Here is a 21171-nt window from a genome sequence, read left to right as displayed (position 1 = left end):
CCTTCCCCTCCTTCCATGATCTGTACACTCTCTTTTTCCACTTCAGTTTGCCCAACAGTTCCCCATTTAACCATGCAGGTCTCTTGGTGCCCTTTCTTGAATTCCTGCCTGTTGGGATGCACCGGTCTTGAGCTCGGAAGAAGAGGTCCTTGAAGGCTAACCAACTATCTTGGGCCCCTTTACCTTCTACTACTCTGTCCCATGGGATTTCTCCTAGCAATTGTTTGAAAAGGTCAAAGTTGGCCCTACTGAAGTCCAGGGTTCTCGTTCTGCTAGGTATTCTCTTCCTGCCACATGAGATCCTGAACTCCACCATTTCATGGTCACTACAACCAAGGCTACCCTTAACCTTCAGTGCTTCAACCAGACCCTCCTTATTAGTGAGAATAAGATCCAGCAGTGCTCCTCTCCTGGTAGGCTCATCCACCATTTGCATCAGGAAGTTATCAGCAATGCACTGAAGGAACCTCCTGGACTGTGGATGGCTGGCTGAGTAGGCCTTCCAGCAGATATCAGGATAGTTGAAGTCCCCCATGACAACCAGGGCCTGCATTTGCGAGACTGCTGTCAGCTGCCTGTAGAAGGCCTCATCAACCTCCTCATCCTGATCCCGTGGTCTGTAATAGATGCCAATAACAGTATCACACATTCCAGATTGTCCTTTAATTCACACTCACAAGCTCTCAACTTTCTCCTGATCCGCCCCTGGACAGAACTCAAGGCACCCTAGTTGCTCCCTCATGTAAAGAGCAACTCCACCACCTCGCCTTGCTAGCCTGTCTTTCCTGAAGAGGACATAGCCATCCATGACCACATTCCAGTCATGCGAGCTGTCCCACCAAGTCTCAGTAATTGCTACAAGATCATAACCCCCTGATCGAAATGGATTTCTAACTCCTCCTGTTTATTTTCCATGTTGCGTGCATTGGTGTACAGGCATTTCAGAGAGCCAGCTGAGCACGCCGATTTCACCCTAGGGGGGGGTGGGAGGCCTTATTCCCTGAGCCTAGTTTACTGAGCCTAGTTATATCCCCCTCCCCCTTCAAACCCAGTTTAAAGCCCTCTCAATGAACCCCAACAGCTCATGAGCAAGAATCCTTTTCCCCCTTTGAGACAGCTGAAGTCCATCAGTTGCCATCAGGCCCGGTTCTGTGAAAGCCTCCCCATGATCAAAGAAACCAAAATTCTGTAGATGGCACCAGCCTCTAAGCCATCTGTTAATCAGGTGTGTTTTCCTGTGCCTATCTGTATTCTCTCCTGCCACTAAAGGGATTGAGGAAAACACTACCTGCGCTCCTGACCCTTCAACCAATCGCCCCAATGCCCTGAAGTCCCTTTTGATGGCTTTTGGACCTCTCTCTGTTACCTCATCAGTTCCGACCTGCATGACCAGTAACGGATAATAATCAGAGGGCTGTACCAGACCAGGGAGTTTCCTAATGACATCCCTGACCCGGGCCCCAGGGAGGCAGCAGACTTCCCTGTGGGTTGGGTCTGGTCGACATATTGGCCCCTCTGTTCCCTTCAGAAGGGAATCACCTATGACAATTACCCTCCTTTTTTTTTTTTAATAGAGGCAGTCAGAATGTGTGGGGCAGACTGTCTCACCTTAGGCAAACCCTTGGGTGGGCCCTCATCTTCTGATGAGGTTTTAATGCCGACTGCAGTGCAACTAGGCTTTGGTGACACCTCCAAGCAGGGAGAACCATCATCCTCACTGTTATCCAGTTCCCCTTGCAGAGCACTGTACCTGTTATGTAAGGACACCTGGGGGGGGGCGGAGGAATTGCTGGGCAGTTGCACTTGCCACATCGAGCAGGGACCTTGTGCCATTGCCCCCTGTCCCCTAATTCCTCACATTCTCTGATCCCCTTTAACCTCTCCACTTCTTTCAGCTCTGCCACAACCAGATCATGGAAGTTGTCAATTTCCCCTCTCGCTTTCCCTTATTTTTCTTAACCTACTCACCTCCTCCCTGAGCTCCAGCACTTCATCCTAGAGCTGTGCCACCCGGTTTAGCAGGTCATCAACCTGCTCGCACCTCACACAGCCATCCTCAGGATTGCTCCCAGCTACCAGGGAAAAGCTATGACCTTCCTCACAGCCTGTGATCTGAACACCAATATCCCTTCTAGTGGGTGCAGAAAGCACAATTCTCCTCCGGGAAGCCACCATGACTCCTTGGTAAGGTGAGGCACTTCAAATCCGGTCCAAGGAGCTGTAAGCAGCAGCAGTTGGCCCCTCCTTAGGCAGGAACAATAGGCTTGCTTGCCTCGTACTCCCTGAGGCTATTTATAGCCCAGTGAGCCGAGGTTGTGCCCCGGCTCCCACAGCAACCCACCTACACCTGCACTGCCTCCAACAGCAGCAGATCTGGTCCCGGATAGAAAATGCTTCGAGAAAGCCCCAGAAAATAGCTTTTTTTTGTCTTTTTTCTGTAGCAGCTCTCCCCAGTCGCAGTCTTACATGCTCTGAAGTGGATTTCCACAGAAATGAATTCAGAATTTCTGAAGGTTCCCCCACCAAGTGCCTTCAGGGTAGTCTTTAGTAGTCCATTACACTGTTCGACCTTCCTGGCAGCTGGTGCATGGTAAGGGATATTATATATCCATTCAATACCATGTTCTCTGGCCCAGGTGTTTATAAGACCGTTCTTGAAATGCGTCTCATTGTCTGACTCGATTCTCTCAGGGGTACCATGTCTCCACAGGACTTGCTTTTCCAGGCCCAAGATGGTGTTACGGGCAGTAGCGTGAGGCACAGGGTAGGTCTCCAACCATCCTGTGGTGGCTTCTACCATGGTGAGCACATAACGCTTGCCTTGGTGGGTTTGAGGCAGTGTGATGTAATCACTCTGCCAGGCCTCCCCATACTTGTATTTGGACCACCACCCACCATACCATAGAGGTTTCGCTCACTTGTCATGCTTGATCGCAGCGCATGTCTCACAGTCATGGATAACCTGGGAGATACTGTCCATGGTTAAATCCACCCCTCAGTCTCGTGCCCACTTATAGGTGGCATCTCTGCCCTGACGGCCTGAGACATCATGGGCCCATCAAGCTAAGAACAACTCACCTTTATGTTGCCAATCCAAGTCTATCTGGGACACCTCTATTTTCACAGCCTGATCTACCTGTTTGTTGTTACGATGTTCTTCATTAGCCTGACTCTTGGGGACATGGGCATCTACATGGCGGACTTTCACAGGTAGCTTCTCTACCCAAGTGGCAATGTCTTTCCACTCATCAGCAGCCCAGACTGGTTTTCCCTTACGCTGATGGTTTGCCTTTTTCCACCTTTCCAGCCAGCCCCACAGAGCATTGGCTACCATCCATGAATAAGTGTAGAGGTAGAGCTTTGGCCACTTCTCTCTTTCAGCAATATCCAGGGCTAATTGGATGGCTTTGAGTTCAGCGAGTTGGCTCAATTCACCTTCTCCCTCGGTAGCTTATGCAGCTTGTCATGTGGGGCTCCATACAGCAGCTTTCCATTTCCGGCTAGTGCCTACGATTCAGCAGGAACCATCAGTGAAGAGGGCATATCGTCTTTCACTCTCTGGTAGCTTGTTATACAGGGGCGCTTCCTCGGCACGTGTCACTTGCTCCTCCTCTTCTTCAGAAGATATTCTAAAAGTCTCACCTTCCGGCCAGTTTGTAATTATTTCCAAGATCCCAGGGCGATTTGGGTTTCCAATACAGGCGCGCTGCGTGATGAGCAATCCATTTGCTCCAAGTAGCATTGGTGGCATGATGCATGGAAGGAACCTCTCCCTTAAACATCCACCCCAGCCCTGGTAGTCGGGGTGCCAGAAGGAGTTGTGCCTCTGTGCCAATTACCTCTGAGGCAGCTTGGACTCCTTCATAGGCAGCCAAGATTTCTTTCTCTGTTGGGGTGTAGTTGACTTCAGACCCTTTGTAGCTTTGGCTTCAGAACCCCAATGGTCAGCCCCAAGTCTCACCAGGCACCTTCTGCCAAAGGCTCCAGGACAGACCCTTGTTCCCAGCTGCAGAGTAGAGCTCGTTCTTCACCTCTGGTCCCATCCTGACTGAGCCAAGGGCTGCTGCATAAGCGATTTCCTGCTTGATCTGGGCAAAGGCTTGCTGCTGTTTAGGGCCCCAGTTGAAATCGTCCTTCTTGCGGGTAACCAGGTACAGAGGGCTCACGATCTGGCTGTACTCAGGAATGTGCATTCTCCAAAAACCTGTGGCGCCTAGGAAAGCTCATGTTTCCACTGACCAACAAGAAGGAAACATCACAGTGATCTAATTGATGACCTCGGTGGGCATCTGATGTCGTCCGTCTTGCCACTTTACCCCCAGGAACTGGATCTCCCAGGCAGGTCCCTTGACTTTGCTCTTTTTGATGGCGAAGCCGGCTTCCAGGAGAATCTGAATGATCTCTCCTTTCTCAAATGCCTCCGTTGCTGTGTTCCCCCACACAATGATGTCGTCAATGTACTGCAGATGTTCTGGAGCCTCACCCTTTTCCAGTGCAGTCTGGATCAGTCCATGGCAGATGGTAGGACTGTGCTTCCACCCCTGGGGCAATCAGTTCCAGGTGTACTGCACCCCCCTCCAGGTGAAGGCAAACTGAGGCCTGCATTCTGCTGCCAGAGGAATGGAGAAAAAGGCGTTGGCAATGTCAATAGTGGCATACCACTTGGCTGCTTTGGACTCCAGCTCGTACTGGAGCTCCAGCATGTCTGGCACAGCAGCGCTTAATGGTGGAGTCACTTTATTCAAGCCACGATAGTCCACTGTCAATCTCCATTCTCCATCAGACTTGCACACAGGCCAAATGGGGCTGTTGAAGGGTGAGTGGGCCTTGCTGGCCACCCCTTGGTTCTCCAGCTCACGGATCATCTTGTGGATGGGGATCACGGCATCTCGATTCGTCCGGTACTGCCAGCAGTGCACTGTCGAGGTGGCAGTTGGCACTTGCTGCTCTTCCACCTTCAGGAGCCCAACTGCAGAAGGATTCTCTGATAGTCCAGGCAGGGTGTTCAATTGCTTAATGTCCTCTGCCTCCACAGCAGCTATTCCAAAAGCCCACCTGAGTCCCTTTGGGTCTTTGTAATAGCCGTTCTGGAGGAAGTCTATGCCTAGAATACATGGGGCCTCTGGGCCAGTCACAATGGGATGTTTCTGCCACTCCTTCCCAGTCAAGCTCACCTCGGCTTCCAACAGCATCAATTGCCACGATCCCCCCATCACCCCAGCAATGGAAACAGGTTCTGCCCCCACATGTCCCAATGGCATTAGAGTACACTGTGCACCAGTATCAACCAACGCTTCATATTTTTGTGGCTCTGATGTGCCAGACCATCAGATCCACACCATCCAAAAAACCCGGTTTTCCCGTGCCTCTCCCTGGCTAGAGGCAGGGCCTCTCTAGCCTTGGTTGTAATTTCTTTCCTGAGTATACATAGTAGAGGTTCCTTCAAGGGGATCTGACAGATCATACCCAGCAGCTTGGTAGTAGGAGGTTGAGGCTACCTTCGCTTCAGTAGAATTCCCTTGGTTAGTATTTCCCTCCTTGAGTTGACGCACCCGTGCTGCCAGGACAGAAGTGGGTTTCCTGTCCCACTTTCCCATGTCTTCCCCATTGTCACGCAGGAAGAACCACAGGTTAGCTTGTGGGGTATACCCTCTCTGTTGGGCTTTGACTCTGGGGCCTGTAACTTGCACTGGTGCCATATGAGAACTGTTCCTCCTCATCTTCTCTTTGAGAACCTTAATCACGGCAGAGACATAAGCCTGCATCGGGCCATTGATCATACTCTCATAATTTCTAAGCTTGTTGGCTACAGAGCCCACTGTCTCTCATAGATTTCTAGGTTGGAAAAGACGTTAGAGATCATCCAGTCCAACCGTCCCTAATCCCCCATTAAACCATATCCCTAAGCAGTTCATCCACCCTTTTCTTAAACACATCCAGGGATGGGGACTCAACCACCTCCCTGGGCAGCCTATTCCAGTGGCTGACAGCCCTTTCAGAGAAGAAGTTCTTTCTAACATCCAACCCGAACCTCCCCTGACTAAGCTTATACCCACTTTCTCTTGTCCTATCACCCATCACTAATGTAAAAAGCCCTTCCCCCACTTCCCCACCATCCCTTCTCAAGTATTTGTAGGCTGTAATCAGGTCTCCCCTCAGCCTCCTCTTCTCCAGGCTAAACAGCCCCAATTCTCTCAGCCGGTCCTCATAAGTTTTATTTTCCAGCCCCTTCACCAGTTTAGTCGCCCTTCTCTGGACCTGCTCCAGGAGCTCAATCTCTCTCTTAAAGCAAGGGGCCCAAAACTGGACACAATATTCCAGGTGCGGCCTCACCAGTGCCGAGTACAGGGGCAGGATCACTTCCCTATTCCTGCTGGTCACACTGTTCTTGATACACGCCAGTATCCCATTGGCCTTTTTGGCCACCTGGGCACACTGCTGGCTCATATCAAGCCAGTAGTCAACCAATACCCCCAGGTCCTTCTCCGCCAGGCAGCTCTCCAGCCACTCCTCCCCGAGCCTATAGCGATGCTTGGGGTTTTTACACCCCAAGTGAAGAACTCTGCACTTGGCCTTATTAAAGCTCATGCCATTGGCCTCAGCCCAACGATCCAGTCTGTTCAAATCCCTCTCAAGGGCCTCCACACCCTCGAGCAGATCGACACAGCCTCCCAGCTTGGTGTCGTCCGCAAACTTACTGAGGGTACATTCAATCCCCTCATCCAGGTCATTGATAAAGATGTTAAACAGAACTGGACCCAGCACTGAGCCCTGGGGAACCCCAATGGTGACCGGCCTCCAGCCAGATTTAGCCTCATTTACCACCACTCTTTGGACCTGGCCATCCAGCCAGTTTTTAACCCAAAGGAGAGTGTGCCTATCCAGGCCAGCAGTTATCAGTTTCACAACCAGAACACTATGAGAGACTGTATCAAAGGTTTTTCTGAGGTCAAGGAAAACTACATCCACAGCCCTTCCCTCGTCAACCAGGCTGGTGACCCCATCACAGGAGGTGATCAGGTTTGATTGGCAAGACCTGCCTTTCATAAACCCATGTTGACTGGACCTGATCACCCGGTTAACCTGTATGTGCTCATTAATAGCACTCAAGATAAACTGTTCCATGACTTTGCCCGTCACCGAGGTCAGACTGACAGGCCTGTAGTTCCCCGGATCCTCCTTCCGCCCTTTTTTGTAAATGGGGGTAACATCTGCCAGCCTCCAGTCCAGCAGAACTTCCCCAGTGAGCCAAGACTGCCCAAAGATAATGGACAGGGGTTTGGCAATGACATCCGCCAGCTCTCTCAGGACCCTCGGGTGGATACCATCAAGCCCCATAGACTTGTGGGCATCCAGCTGGCGAAGCAGATCCTTGACCCGTTCCTCTTGGATCACAGAAGCTTCGATCTGCTCTCCCTCCCTGCCCTCAGACACCATAGGCCGGCTCACCTGGGAACTACTAACCTTATTATTAAAGACTGAGGCAAAGAAGGCATTAAGTACCTCAGCCTTGTCCTCATCACTTGTGACTAACGTACCCCCTGTGTCCAGTAGGGGCTGGAGGTGATTTTTAGCCCTCCTTTTGTTATTAATGTATTTATAGAAGGACTTTTTGTTGTCCTTTACGGAGCAGGCTAGTCTAAGTTCCAGTTGGGCTTTTGCCCCCCTGATTTTCTCCCTACATGCCCTAACATCCTCCCTGTAGTACTCCCTGGACACCTGCCCATTCTTCCAAAACTTATAGACATCCCGTTTTCTTTTGAGGTGTTCCCAAATCTCCTTGGTCATCCAAGCCGGTTTTCTACCCCGGCGACTCGATTTCTGGCACACAGGGACAGCTTGCTCCTGTGCCTCCAGAATTTCCTTTTTGAGGAGTAACCAGCCCTCCTGCGCTCCTTTACCCTTGAGAGCTGTCTCCCACTGTAGTCTATCAACCAGATTTCTAAACAGTCCAAAGTCAGCTCTCCCAAAGTCCAGCTTGGCCATTTTAGTGCTCCCCCTCCTAACTTCCCCTAGAATTGAGACTTCTATTATTTCATGGTCACTATGCCCCAGGCGTCCTCCAACCGTCACATCTCCCACAAGACCTTCTCTGTTCACAAACAGCAGGTCTAGGGGAGCACCTTCTCTAGTCGGTTCACTGACCAGTTGCGATAGGAAGTTGTCCTCCACACGCTCCAGGAATCACCTAGACTGTTTTCTAACTGCCATGTTATACTTCCAGCAGACATCCGGTAGGTTAAAGTCACCCACAAGGACAAGGGCTAGTGAGCACGAGACTTCCCCAAGTTGTTTAAAAAATAGTTCGTCAGCCTCGCTCTCCTGATAGGGTGGCCTGTAGCAGATTCCCACTACAATATCTGCCTTCATAGGCTCCCTTTGATTTTTACCCACAGACACTCCACCAAGTCATCCCCAACATTAAACTCTAAGCATTCTAGACCTTCCCTTACATAAAGGGCAACCCCGCCACCTCTCCTATCCCTCCTGAAGAGCTTGTAGCCATCCATGGTAGCACTCCAATCATACGAGTCATCCCACCATGTTTCTGTGATGGCAACTATGTCACAGCTTCCCCGGTTAACGAGGGCTTCCAGTTCTTGTTTATTGCCCATACTGTGTGCGTTCGTATAGGAGCACTGAAGTTGGGCTCTCGACCCCGTCGCACCCCTTGGGGGGGTAGCTTTAATTCTTAAGCTGTTATTTATGGGATTTTCTTTTACCTCAATGCAACATGTGTGTTCCTCCTTACTACACATACCACCCCCTACTATCACTGAGGTGGCAGGCCAAAGGTACCTGCCTACACTCCTCTCGTCAGACACTGGAGGGCTGTCCTCAGCTGTTATTCCTCCAAGTCTGGCAATTCCCCCCGCCCCCTTCACATCTAGTTTAAAGCCCTATTGATGATCCCAGCTAGTTCTGCAGCAAGTAGCCTTTTCCCCCATGGAAACAAATCTGCTCCATCCCTGGATAGAAGGCCTGGCCTTGAGAAGGTCAGCCTGTGATTAAAGAACCCTAGGTTTTGTTCCTCATACCACTTTTGTAGCCAAATAGTTAAATCCTCACTCTTCGTTTTCCCTCTTGGGTCATGCCCCGAAGTCAGTATGATAGAGGCGAATATCACTTGGGCACCCGATCCCTTCACGATTCTTCCCAAAACCCTGAGGTCCCTCTTAATTGCCCGAATGTTTCTTTTCCTAGAGCCATCATTTCCAACTTGGAAAATACGAAGGGGATAGTCTATAGTCAGGCCCACGGATTACTCTCTCATTTGTTATCGGCATTAATTGTTGCAATGAAGGTGGTGTATTGAGATGGCCCTAGATTTGCCAGACTCCACAACATTTGCCCTGTGCACCTGACCTTGTCAGGGTCATTATCATGCTGTCCATCCCTCTCAAAGAGTACCTCCAATACCGCCACTTCTCTCAGCTGTTGGATCCCTTCCTCAAGGGTCTTCCAGCGCATTCCATGATGGTGCTCCTGCATTCTCTCTCTGTGGACAAATCTCTCTCTTACACTCATTAAAAGCCGTTCCTAGAGGGAAAGGGACCCTGGCTCCCTTACAAACACCTGATTCATACTTAAGTCCTAGGTCAAGGGTCCCAAATTCCTTGCCTCAGTACCATCCAGTTGCACGCCTGTACCCATAAGGTCCCAGACAGACCCGAAGTAGCCAGGTTGTATAAGCCTCACGTCCCCGTCGTACAATGTCTTTGTGCAGATTACAGAGACTTTCATACATCAGGGACTCGGTGATGATCTTAACTGTTGGCTCCCCTGCAGGTTGTGAGGGCCCTCCTTTCTTATCCCTATCTGGGTGCTCTGATTTCATCTTAGACTTCCTCGTTTCCACAGGGGCGACTGCTGCTGGCTGTGACTGCCCTTGCCATTCAGCTGGAACCTGAACGGTTGTAATATCTGTGGGTTCTACTGCTGCACCATCAGATTCCCTCTCTTCGGGGCAGGGAGAGGGCTTCCCATCAGCTGGGGAGGTGTATTCCCTCAGCACCAGGCGTATCTTCTCCTCCATTACCCCCATCCAATCCGAGTTGTTCATTTCTGAGGTGGGCTGTGGGGCAGGGGCAGGCTCTGGGGCAGCATCCCTCGTCTCTGGGGCAGTGTCAGGCTCTGTGGCAGCTTCCCTATTCTCTGGGGTAGGTATCAGGGTAGTTATCCAAGTCAATCTTCCCTTATCTCTGAATGCTAAAAAGAACACGCATATCAGCAACACCAACCACTGTATGATATCATTAGCATTTAGAGAAGATTTGAACCCTTCAAAAACTGGTGGGGCAGTGTCATTTCCTCGCAGTAGGTACCATTATGAAAGTAACCCCAAAAACATACAGTTAGTGTGTGATAGCTCTGAATCCATGTGCCTGCCTTCCAGAGGAAGTTAAAAATTCATTAATTCCTCACCTTATTAACCCATAAAGCAAACTGGATAACAGCCACAATAGCCTTAGTTATAAGACCCATGTTTAGATAAGGGCTTGCAAATGGGAGAAATATAGCCACGACCACGTGCCACCTGAACCAGGGTAAGCTAGACCACATGGTGACACTTACAAAAATTAGGTTACTTAGGAACTGTTATTCCTTTTATACCCTTTTTCCCTCGATGCCCTCGAGCCCCATGTTGGGCACCAAAATTCTGTCTGGGTTTGAAAAGACAGGGGTCTGCAAAGGAAGGCAGGAGCTTCCCTTGAAATGGAGAATATAAACCCCTCCATCCAAATTATTAGAATTTTGAAATTAAGGGGCTGTCAGGCAAAGATATGGGAATAGGAATAACAGTTCTTTACTAGGAAAATTAAAAAAAAAAAAAAAGAAAAAAACAAATGCAATAGTACCAAAAAAAAGAAACCACTGACAGAGTCAGAATACGACCTGACACCCTATTGGTCAGGGTGTTGGTAGCAGTATGATTAAATGGTGGCGGCTGCAGTCCTCTTGGAGTGGCAGATGTGGTTCTGTTGAAGCAGTCATCCTGTAGAAGGGTGTAGGTTTCCTCTGAAGTTCCGGTGGTGCTGTAGATGGGCCTGGTCTTCCTCTAGGAATCCGGTAGAGAAGAAAAGCTGCTCCTCTGGGAACCCAGTGGGAAAAGGCTGCTTGTGCTGTCCCAAACCCCAAATTATATCCAGGTGGGAACGCTTGGCCCCCCTGCCCCTGGCTGGAGCATCTCACAATGGGGCTGATGTTATTCTATGAGTCATGCGGTAGATCCTTGATTGCCCATTAAACAGAGATAGCTTCTGGAGGGAGTTATCTATGAGTCATGAGGCAAGGCATTGATGGGCCCATTAACAGAAGATAGTCTGGAAGGAGGAGGCAAGGAAAACCCTGCCCCACCTGGTCTCAACAGCTCATGAAGATGGTGATAGAATACATACTTCGGGCACATCTTACATTGTAACCTAGGACACCTGAGCCTAGTTTACTGAGCCTAGTTATATCCCCCTCCCCCTTCAAACCCAGTTTAAAGCCCTCTCGATGAGCCCCAACAGCTCATGAGCAAGAATCCTTTTCCCCCTTTGAGACAGCTGAAGTCCATCAGTTGCCATCAGGCCCGGTTCTGTGAAAGCCTCCCCATGATCAAAGAAACCAAAATTCTGTCGATAGCAGCAGCCTCTGAGCCATCTGTTAATCAGGTGTGTTTTCCTGTGCCTATCTGTATTCTCTCCTGCCACTAAAGGGATTGAGGAAAACACTACCTGTTGACAAAATGACAAACATTTTGTTCAGTGTCAAGACAGATGTCTTGGGCCTGGATGGTGTTACCTTCACAAATGAATCCTTGCTCTTCTCACACAATGCATGAATTGACATCAATTGTTTGCCATTTATTTCCATTTTTTCAGGCCCATACTCTATGCTCCAGAGGATATAGTGTAGTTCCGTTGTGATTCAATCCTAATGCAATGATTGGGTGTATTGTGAATACTGAAGCATTGTATATGGTTAGCACAAAAGCTGTGGCTGTGCTGGTGGTGGAATCATAAGTAAAATTTACTAAGTACCACCAGGATTAAAATGTCTTTTTAAAGTCAATTGCATTATCCCAAATCACCTTTCTAATTTCAGCAGGTAAGGTGCCTTCTTCACCTTCCCTTATAATTGAAGCAGTTATTGATTGCATCCATAGTTGAGCTCGGATACAGCTAAGAGCCAAGGAGACATTATTTTGGACTGCACCAATTGCATCTACAATCAGTTCCCAATCTTTTTCATTCATCTTTTCCCATTTTGGTAATATATCTGTTAAAAGCCATTGATTGGTTCCCAAAGCCAATAGGGAAGATCGTAAAGGATGCTCCAATTTATTCAAGTCACTGGTTGTGGTGACTAGTTTGTTCACCAATACTTCAGAATCCATGCTATTTAGAATTCCCAACCCTGTTCCCAGGATGTCAGTTAGGTCCCTTTTTGTTTGTTTTAGGGTTCATTTCAGCAGCCAGGTTGTCCATCCTTCATAAGAGGTTTTTAGAAATGACGAGCAGGCTGGCTGGACTCCTGAAACATTATTTTGCATCAATAATTCAACTCCTTTGAGAGACCATGACGGGTTAAACAGCATTTGTTGCTGGCCTGTGTTTCTAATTACATATGGTCCAATTTCAAAAATTTTTGGGTTGGTTACGATGGGTGGTTTGGTACTAGGTGTTGTAACATTTATTTTTAATTCTCCCCAATGTTTTGGGTGGGTCGTTACATATGACCTTATAAGGATTTTGTACAGAGGTCAAATTTAACCAACAATCTCATTTTTGGTCCTCACATAACATGATAGGACCTTGGGGTCCAATTCCATAACTATTTACAGGTTTAACGAAGAATTTATTAATCAATCTACATTGTACAGTAACATCATCATCACGTACCACAGTGAAAAAGGGTACAACTCCATTTACATTATTCAAGGTGATTGGGGTATCTATGTCATGATATGTGATCATGGCAACGAGCATCATTAAGGGGTTGGCCACAGTATTTATTTTAATTTTGAATGTTAGGCCCAGTGGGGCAGGTTGCTTTTCTTGCCAATGACATGTCACATAAACAGGTTTAATTAAGGTAAAATTATGCCAACAGTTCCCTTGTAAGCTGAACTTTGGGGGATAATATTGTTCCATTCCCCCCCAATTTCTGTTATTTTTCCACACTTGGGTCTTCTTTTTTCCCTTTTTAAGGATGGGGGCTATATTTCCCCTTTTCCAGTCAGTGAGAACTTCACCAGACTGCCACAACTTCTGAAATATGATGGATAGCAGCTTAGCAACTTCATCTGCCAGTTCCCTCAGGACCCGCGGATGCACCTCATCAGGTCCCATGGACTTGTGCACCTTCAGGTTCGATGGTCTTGAACCTGATCTTCTCCTACAGTGGGCAGTTCTGCATTCTCACAGTCCCTGCCTTTGCCTTCTGTGACTTGGGCTGTGCAGCTGGAGCTCTTGCCAGTGAAGACTGAGGCAAAGAAGTCATTGAGTACCTCAGCCTTCTCCATATCCTGGGTAGCCAGTCTTGCGAGTAGAGGGGAAATAAAAGCGGTCCTAGGGCCGACCCCAAATATGCAAGACAAGCAAAATCGGGAGGGGGGCATGAATAAGGACAGCTTATTTACAAGGGCAACATTTACAGGTTCTTTTCGATATTGTCTTTGATAAATGAACTGCAGAGCTACAGCTTATCTACCAGACAGACCGTACAGGTCTGATACCGAGAGCTCACAACCAGTCTGTTGTAGCCCGGCTACGTGGCACAATAAGCCCGCTAATGCACAACCTGCATTAGGAAGCAAAATACACTCGGGGACAAAATACCAAATACACCCGAGGACAAAAATAGTAAAATACACCCGGGACAAAATACTAAATACACCAGGGACGAAACCAACAAAATACACCTTGGACAAAAACACCGGGGACGAAATATCATTCAGCAGAGTATATCACTGAGGCAGAGAAGCTCTGCCTCAGTGATATATTCTGCTCAGAGAACATGAGGCGTCCTAAGTGGGGGGGGTGGAGAGGGGAGCGAATTCCTCAATCAGTCTGTTGGTATGGCATCGAGTCTTCTCCTGTCCCCGTCTGGGGTCAAAATTGGGGGCATATTTGTACCCAAGATCTACATTACATCATTAGTGTAGGCATTCGTGTGGGGGTGACTGCAGACAGGCTTATCGCTTATATTAATGGCACAAAGTCCATCAATTTCCACTATGCATGGGTGGAGGTAACAGCTCGTTTTGTGCAGGGCAGGAGAATGGAAGAATGAGATCACCAGATCTCCACCCAGTTTCACACTCCTCCCAGATATTCAGATAACATTTAAAACCAGATATGGATATAGCGATAGTTATAGCTCTGATTGGCACCTCACCCTGTAATCGACAAAGAGCTCGCAGGCATCCTGCTGCAGACATGTACAAGTCTTACATGACTTGGACTTTGTGCAGGGACTGTACTCTTCTATAGCCAGGTCCGCCGTTTCCTTCCAGAGAGGGCCTACGTTTTCCCTAGACCTCTTTTTATCACTGATGTATCTATAGAAGTTTTTCTTGTTGCCCTTGATGTCCCTGGCCAGATTTAACTCTATCAGGGCTTTAGCTTTCCTAACCTGATCTCTGGTTGCTCAGATAATTTCTTTGTATTCTTCCCAGGCTACCTCTCCTTGCTTCCACCCTCTGTAGGCCTTCTTTTTGTGCCTGAGTTGGTCCAGGAGCTCCTTGTTCATCCATGCAGGCCTCCTGGTGTTCCTACCTGACGTACTCTTTGTTGGGATGCACCGCTCCTGAGCTTGGAGGAGGTGATCCTTGAATATTAACCAGCTTTCTTGGGCCCCTCTTCCCTTCAGGGCTTCATCCCATTGTACTCTACCAAGGAGATCCCTGAAGAGGCCAAAGTCTGCTCTTCTGAAATCCAGGGTAGTGAGCTTGATGAGCACCCTCCTTGCCTCCCTAAGAATCTTGAACTCCACCATTTCATGGTCACTGCAGCCAAGCCTGTCCTTGAGCGTCACATTCCCCACTAATCCCTCTTTGTTGGTGAGAACAAGGTCCAGCAAAGCACCTCTCCTCGTTGGTTCCTCTACCACTTGGAGAAGGAATTTATAATCCATGCATTCCAGGAACCTCCTGGATTGCCTATGCCCTGGCGCATATTAATTGATTGGATGCATTTGCTTCTTCCAGTGTCACTGCTCGCAACTGGAAGGATGGAAGAAAAGATAACCTGTGCCCCAGATCCTCTTACCAGCTGTCCCAGGGCCCTGAAGTGTCTCTTGATCAACTTTGGACTTTGTGTTTCAGCTTCATCTCCTCCCACGTGGAAGAGCAATAACAGATAGTAGTCCGTGGGCCGTACCAGGCTAGGAAGTTTCATAGCAGTGTCCTTAACCCAGGCTGCAGGGAGGCAGCAGACTTCCCTCAGAGCAGGGGCAGCCCAGCATATTAGACCTTCTGTTCTCCTCAGATGGCAGTCGCCTATAACTGTTACCCTTCTTTTTTTCCCTGTCGAGGAGGTCGTGATACAGGGGTTAGTCATAGAATCATAGAATGGTTAGGGCTGGAAGGGATCTTCAAAGGTCATCTAGTCCAACCCCCCTGCAAGGAACAGGGATATCTCCAACTAGATCAGGTTGCTCAGGGCCTCGTCCAACCTGGCGTTGAACGTCTCCAGGGATGGAGCATCCGCCACCTCTCTGGGCAACCTGTTCCAGTGTTCTACAATTCTCATGGTAAAAAATTTTTTCCTAATATCCAATCTGAATCTACCTCCCTCTATTTTAAAACCATTACCCCTTGTCCTATCACAACAGGCCCTCCTGAACAGCCTCTCCCCGTCTTTCTTGTAGGCCCCCTTGAGGTACTGGAAGACCGCTATAAGGTCACCCCGGAGCCTCCTCTTCTCCAGGCTGAACAGCCCCAACTCTTTCAGCCTGTCCTCATAGGAAAGGTGCTCTAGCCCTCTGATCATCTTCGTGGCCCTCCTCTGGACCCTCTCCAACTGGCCCATGTCCTTCTTATGTTGGGGGCTCCAGAACTGGTTGCAATACTCCAAGTGAGGTCTCACAAGGGCAGAGTAGAGGGGGAGAATCACCTCCCTCGACCTGCTGGCCACGCTCCTCTTGATGCAGCCCAGGATGCGGTTGGCCTTCTGGGCTGCAAGAGCACATTGCCAGCTCATATTGAGCTTCTCGTCCACCAGTACTCCCAAGTCCTTCTCCTCAGGGCTGCTCTCGATCCATTCTCCGCCCAGTCTGTATTTGTGCCTGGGATTGCCACGACCCAGATGTAGGACCTTGCACTTGGCCTGGTTCAACTTCATGAGGTTGGCACGGGCCCACCTCTCCAGCCTGTCGAGGTCCCTCTGGATGGCATCCCTCCCTTCCAGCATGTCGATGGCACCACACAGCTTGGTGTCATCGGCGAACTTGCTGAGGGTGCACTCCATGCCACTGTCCACGTCACCGACAAAGATGTTGAAGAGGGCCGGGCCCAACACGGACCCCTGAAGGACGCCACTCGTGACCGGTCTCCACTTGGACATCGAGCCGTTGACCACTACTCTCTGAGTGCGGCCATTGAGCCAATTCCTTATCCACCGAGTGGTCCATCCATCAAACCCATGCCTCTCTAGTTTAGAGAGAAGAATGTCGTGCGGGACAGTGTCAAAAGCTTTGCACAAGTCCAGGTAGATGATATCCGTTGGTCGACCCTTGTCCACCGATGCTGTTACCCCATCATAAAAGGCCACCAAGTTGGTCAGGCACGATCTGCCTTTGGTGAAGCCATGTTGGCTGTCACCCACCACCTCCTTGCTCTCCATATGCCTTAGCATGGTTCCCAGGAGAATCTGCTCCATGACCTTGCCAGGCACAGAGGTGAGGCTGACCGGCCTGTAGTTGCCCGGGTCCTCCTTGTTCCCCTTTTTGAATACGGGGGTTATGTTCCCTCTCTTCCAGTCATCGGGGACCTCGCCAGACCGCCACGACTTCTCAAATACAATGGCCAGTGGCTTGGCGACTTCATCCGCCAGTTCCTTCAGGACCCGCGGATGGACCTCATCAGGTCCCATGGACTTGTGCACCTTCAAGTTCCTCAGATGTTCCTGAACCTGCTCTTCAAGTACAGTGGGCGGTGGTTCATCCTCACAGTCCCTGCTAGTTCTTTCCACAGCTTGGGTGGTAAGACAAGAGGCTTTATCAGTGAAGACTGAGGCAAAAAAGTCATTGAGTAACTCAGCCTTCTCTATGTCCCGGGTAACCAGAGCACCAGTATCCTTCCGGAGGGGGCCTACATTCTCCTTGGACTTCCTTTTGTCCCCTACATACCTATAGAAGCTTTTCTTATTGCTTTTTATATCCCTTGCCAAATTCAATTCCTTCAGGGCCTTAGCCTTCCTCACCTGATCCCTGGTCACTCGTACAGCTTCTCTGTATTCCTCCCAGACTATCTGTCTCTGCTTCCACCCTCTATAGGCTAACCTCTTCATTTTCAGTTGGTCCAGGAGCTCCTTGCTCATCCACGCGGGCTTCCTTGTCTTTTTGCCCAACTTGTTCTTCATCGGGATGCACCTCTGCTGAGCTTGGAGGAGGTGCTCCTTGAATGTGGACCAACTTTCCTGGGCCCCTCGTCCCTCCAGGGCCACCTCCCACGGCACTTTGCCCATCAGGTCCTTGAAGAGGCTGAAGTCTGCCTTCTTGAAGTCTAGGGCACAGAGCTTGCTGTATAGCTTCCTTGCTGCCCCGTGGATCTTGAACTCCACCGTGTCGTGGTCACTGCAGCCAAGGCTGTCCTTAAGTTTCACATCGCCCACCAGTCCCTCCCTGTTGGTGAGCACAAGGTCAAGGATGGCACCCCTCCTTGTCGGCTCCTCTATCACCTGCAGGAGGAAGCTGTCGTCCACGCATTCCAGGAACCTCCTGGACTGTCTGTGCCCTGCCGTATTGTCTCTCCAACAGATGTCAGGGTGGTTGAAGTCCCCCATGAGGACCAGGGCTTGTGACCGTGAGGCTGCTCCTATCTGGCTATAAAGCGCCTCATCTGCTCTGTCCTCCTGGCCAGGTGGCCTGTAACAGACCCCTACCGTACCGTAACATCCCCTATCCGTCCCCATCCTCTAATCTTGACCCATAAGCTCTCTGTCAGCTCCTCCTCCGAACCCAGGCGAAGCTCCACGCACTCCAGCCGGTTGCTGACGTAGAGAGCGACACCCCCTCCTCGTTTCCCCTTCCTGTCCTTTCTAAAAAGCTTATACCCCTCCATGTTGACACTCCAGTCATAGGAGTCGTCCCACCACATCTCCGTGATGCCAATAAGGTCGTAGCCCTGCTCAAGTGCACGCATCTCCAGCTCATCCTGTTTATTTCCCATGCTGCGTGCGTTGGTGTGCAAACACTTCAGCTGAGCCCCCGACAAAGCCAACTCGCTGGCTGGAGCGACAGGGCTTCTCTTGGACGGCAGTGTAAGTTCATTTGAACATACCTGCGATCCTTCCTCAGCCTCTGGACCCTCGGTGCTGGCACTGGTGCCATGCTGACAGCAGTGGGCTGAACCGTGCTCCCCCTGCCCCAGCAATACTAGTTTAAAGCTCCTTGGACAAGTCTGGCAAGCCTTTGTCCAAGCGCCTTCTTCCCCTTCTCGGTTAGGTGCACGCCATCTGCCCCTAGCAACCCAGGCTTCTCAAAAATCACCCCGTGGTCAAAATACCCAAAGCCCTGGCTGTAGCACCAGTCCCTGAGCCATGAGTTAACCTGCCAGATACGTTTGGCCCTTGCAGGTCCCTGCCCCTCAACTAGGAGCACTGACGAGAACACTACCTGTGCCCCAGAGTCCTTGACTGTTGCACCCAGGGCCCTGAAGTCCCTTTTGATGTTTTTCAGGCTGCTGCCAGCTGTGTCACTGGCACCCACATGAAACACCAGTAGTGGGTAATAGTCTGTGGGCCGTATGAGGCTAGGTATTCTTTCGGCAACATCCCTGATACGAGCCCCCAGGAGACAGCATACCTCCCGAGACAGCGCATCAGGTCGGCAGATGGGTGCCTCCGTACCTCTCAGGAGGGAGTCACCCACTACCACCATGCGCCTTTTTTTCTCGGTGGCGCTAGTTACCACCCTTGTTGGTTGGGCTGCCTTGTCCTTCTCCAGTGCCTCCCCCGAGGTGCTAGGTTTTACTTCTTCAGTCTGCAGAGTGGCAAAGCGGTTCTGCAGGGGCACCGCGGGGTTCTGGGGAAGCTGCTTCTTCTTCCTGCTGCGCCTGCTGCACCGTGCAACTTCCCATTGGTTGGCATCTTCTGCCTTCTTACTTACCTTGTGTGTCAGTGGAGGGGTTTTTGGTTGGTGCACTGCAGACTGCGCCTGGAACCAAGTATCCAGTTCCCTCTCAGCCTCCCTGATGTCCTTCAGCCTCCTGACAGCCTCTTGCTCAGCCACCTGCTGCAGGAGCTCCTCCACCTGGATACACCTTCTGCAGTCAGGGCTGGTGCCTGTCCCTGCCCCACAAGTAGGATCCAGGCACTGCCTGCAGCCCAGGGTCTGCACCGCAGCCTCTCCCCTTGGCTGTTCTGTCTGCACGGAGGCATCGACTGCCGCAGGGGGAGCCGGTGCAGACCTCGCGGCCGAAGCTGCAGCCCTTGCTCTAAGGCGGGTGTTGGCCATGTTGTCCTGAGAACCAGGAACAGCAAATGCCCCGGGTCGGCGCCCTCCCTGACGCGCCCTGCCTGCGCGAACTGCCGCGCCGCGCCCCTGTTTGCCCGCTCCTGTTCGCTGTGCTCCCCAGGGCCCTTTAAATCTCCCGTGTCAGTTTCCGGGGCCGCCCCCCGCATCAGCAGTCACGTAGGCACTGCCGGAACTGGGACACAGGAGAACCTGGCTCCCCGCTGGCTATGCCTTGCTTTTGCCTCGCTTATTCCGCCCCAATCCAGCTCCCGGCCGCAGAACTCACTGCCCTTGCCACCGAGCGTCGCTGAAGGACGTCAGTCCTTTCTGACCCTGGTGACACCTCTAGTACAGATAGTCCCTCAAGCCACGTCATCTGTCAATGGGCCTTCCACCTCCAGAGCCTCATACTTGTTGTGCAGAGGCACCTGAGAAGCTGAGGTAGGCAAGGTGGTGGGTCACCTGTTGCCCCAAGCATGGACTTGTTTCCATTTGTGGCTCATCTTTGAGTTACTGTCTTCTGCCTTGTGGAATCAAGAACCAGAACCCCTTTTGTCTTGTGTTTCCTTTTGTGGCTCTTCCTGGTTTTGCTTCAGGTCGGGCAGCACCCAACACCACCGATCTCTCTCCTTCTCAGGTTCCCTGATGCTCCTCAACCTTTCTACTTCCTCCCACAGCTCTGCGACCATGATGAGCAGATCCTCCACCTGGTCGCACCTCACACAGTTGTTCTCACCACTTACCATGGAGAGGCTCAGGCACTCCCTGCAGCCTAAGACTTGGACAGTCGCGTCTTTCTGTGGGAGCTCTGTCTGCGCTCCCACATCCCTCTTGCTGGGTGCAGAGGTCTTCGCCTTCTGCCGGGTGGTCACCATGGCTGAGCCTTTTCTGATACAGTGACGGCCGGCAGCTAAACTGACCTCTCGAGCAGACAGCCCGACTGTCGACTGACTGCGCCCTTCTCCACAAACTGCCGCGCTGCGCTCTCTGGGCCAGTCTTTTATAGGGGTGGGTGGAACCGCTGTTGCTCTGGCAACGCCGAGGCCACGTCAGCATCTCCCGTGAGAGATGCCGGCTCCTGGGGCGGGTCTCTTCGCTCCCTTGGCACTTCCTGACTTCTTCTTCTATATATACATACCGTATATATATATGCAAAGATACAGAAATTAAGTATACATATCTCCATAAAAGTATAGGTATAAAATGTATAAAGCATCCTTTAATAAGAGCTAATGACAGGAATAGCTGATTTTTAAGTGTCAAGAGAAAAGAAAAGTAAAAAGCACTTTCAAGGGTGTCAGTGTCCAATACTCTCTGACCAGTTTCTCTTAGAAGTTCCATGCATGGACTGTGTAATGTTTAATATCAACTTTACTTAACTCTTGAAGCTGAATGAACAGTCACACCTCCTCAGTACAAGAGAAACATGGAAATAGTGGATAGAGTCCAACAAAGGGCCACATAGACGATTAACGGTCTGGAGAATTTCTTCTGTAAGGAAAGGCT

This window comes from Tauraco erythrolophus, chromosome 4, assembly GCF_009769465.1.
Source record: "Tauraco erythrolophus isolate bTauEry1 chromosome 4, bTauEry1.pri, whole genome shotgun sequence".
In the NCBI taxonomy this organism is placed as follows: Eukaryota; Metazoa; Chordata; class Aves; order Musophagiformes; family Musophagidae; genus Tauraco; species Tauraco erythrolophus.
The sequence above is the reverse complement of the archived record's forward strand: the minus strand, read 5'-3'. Positions refer to the sequence as shown.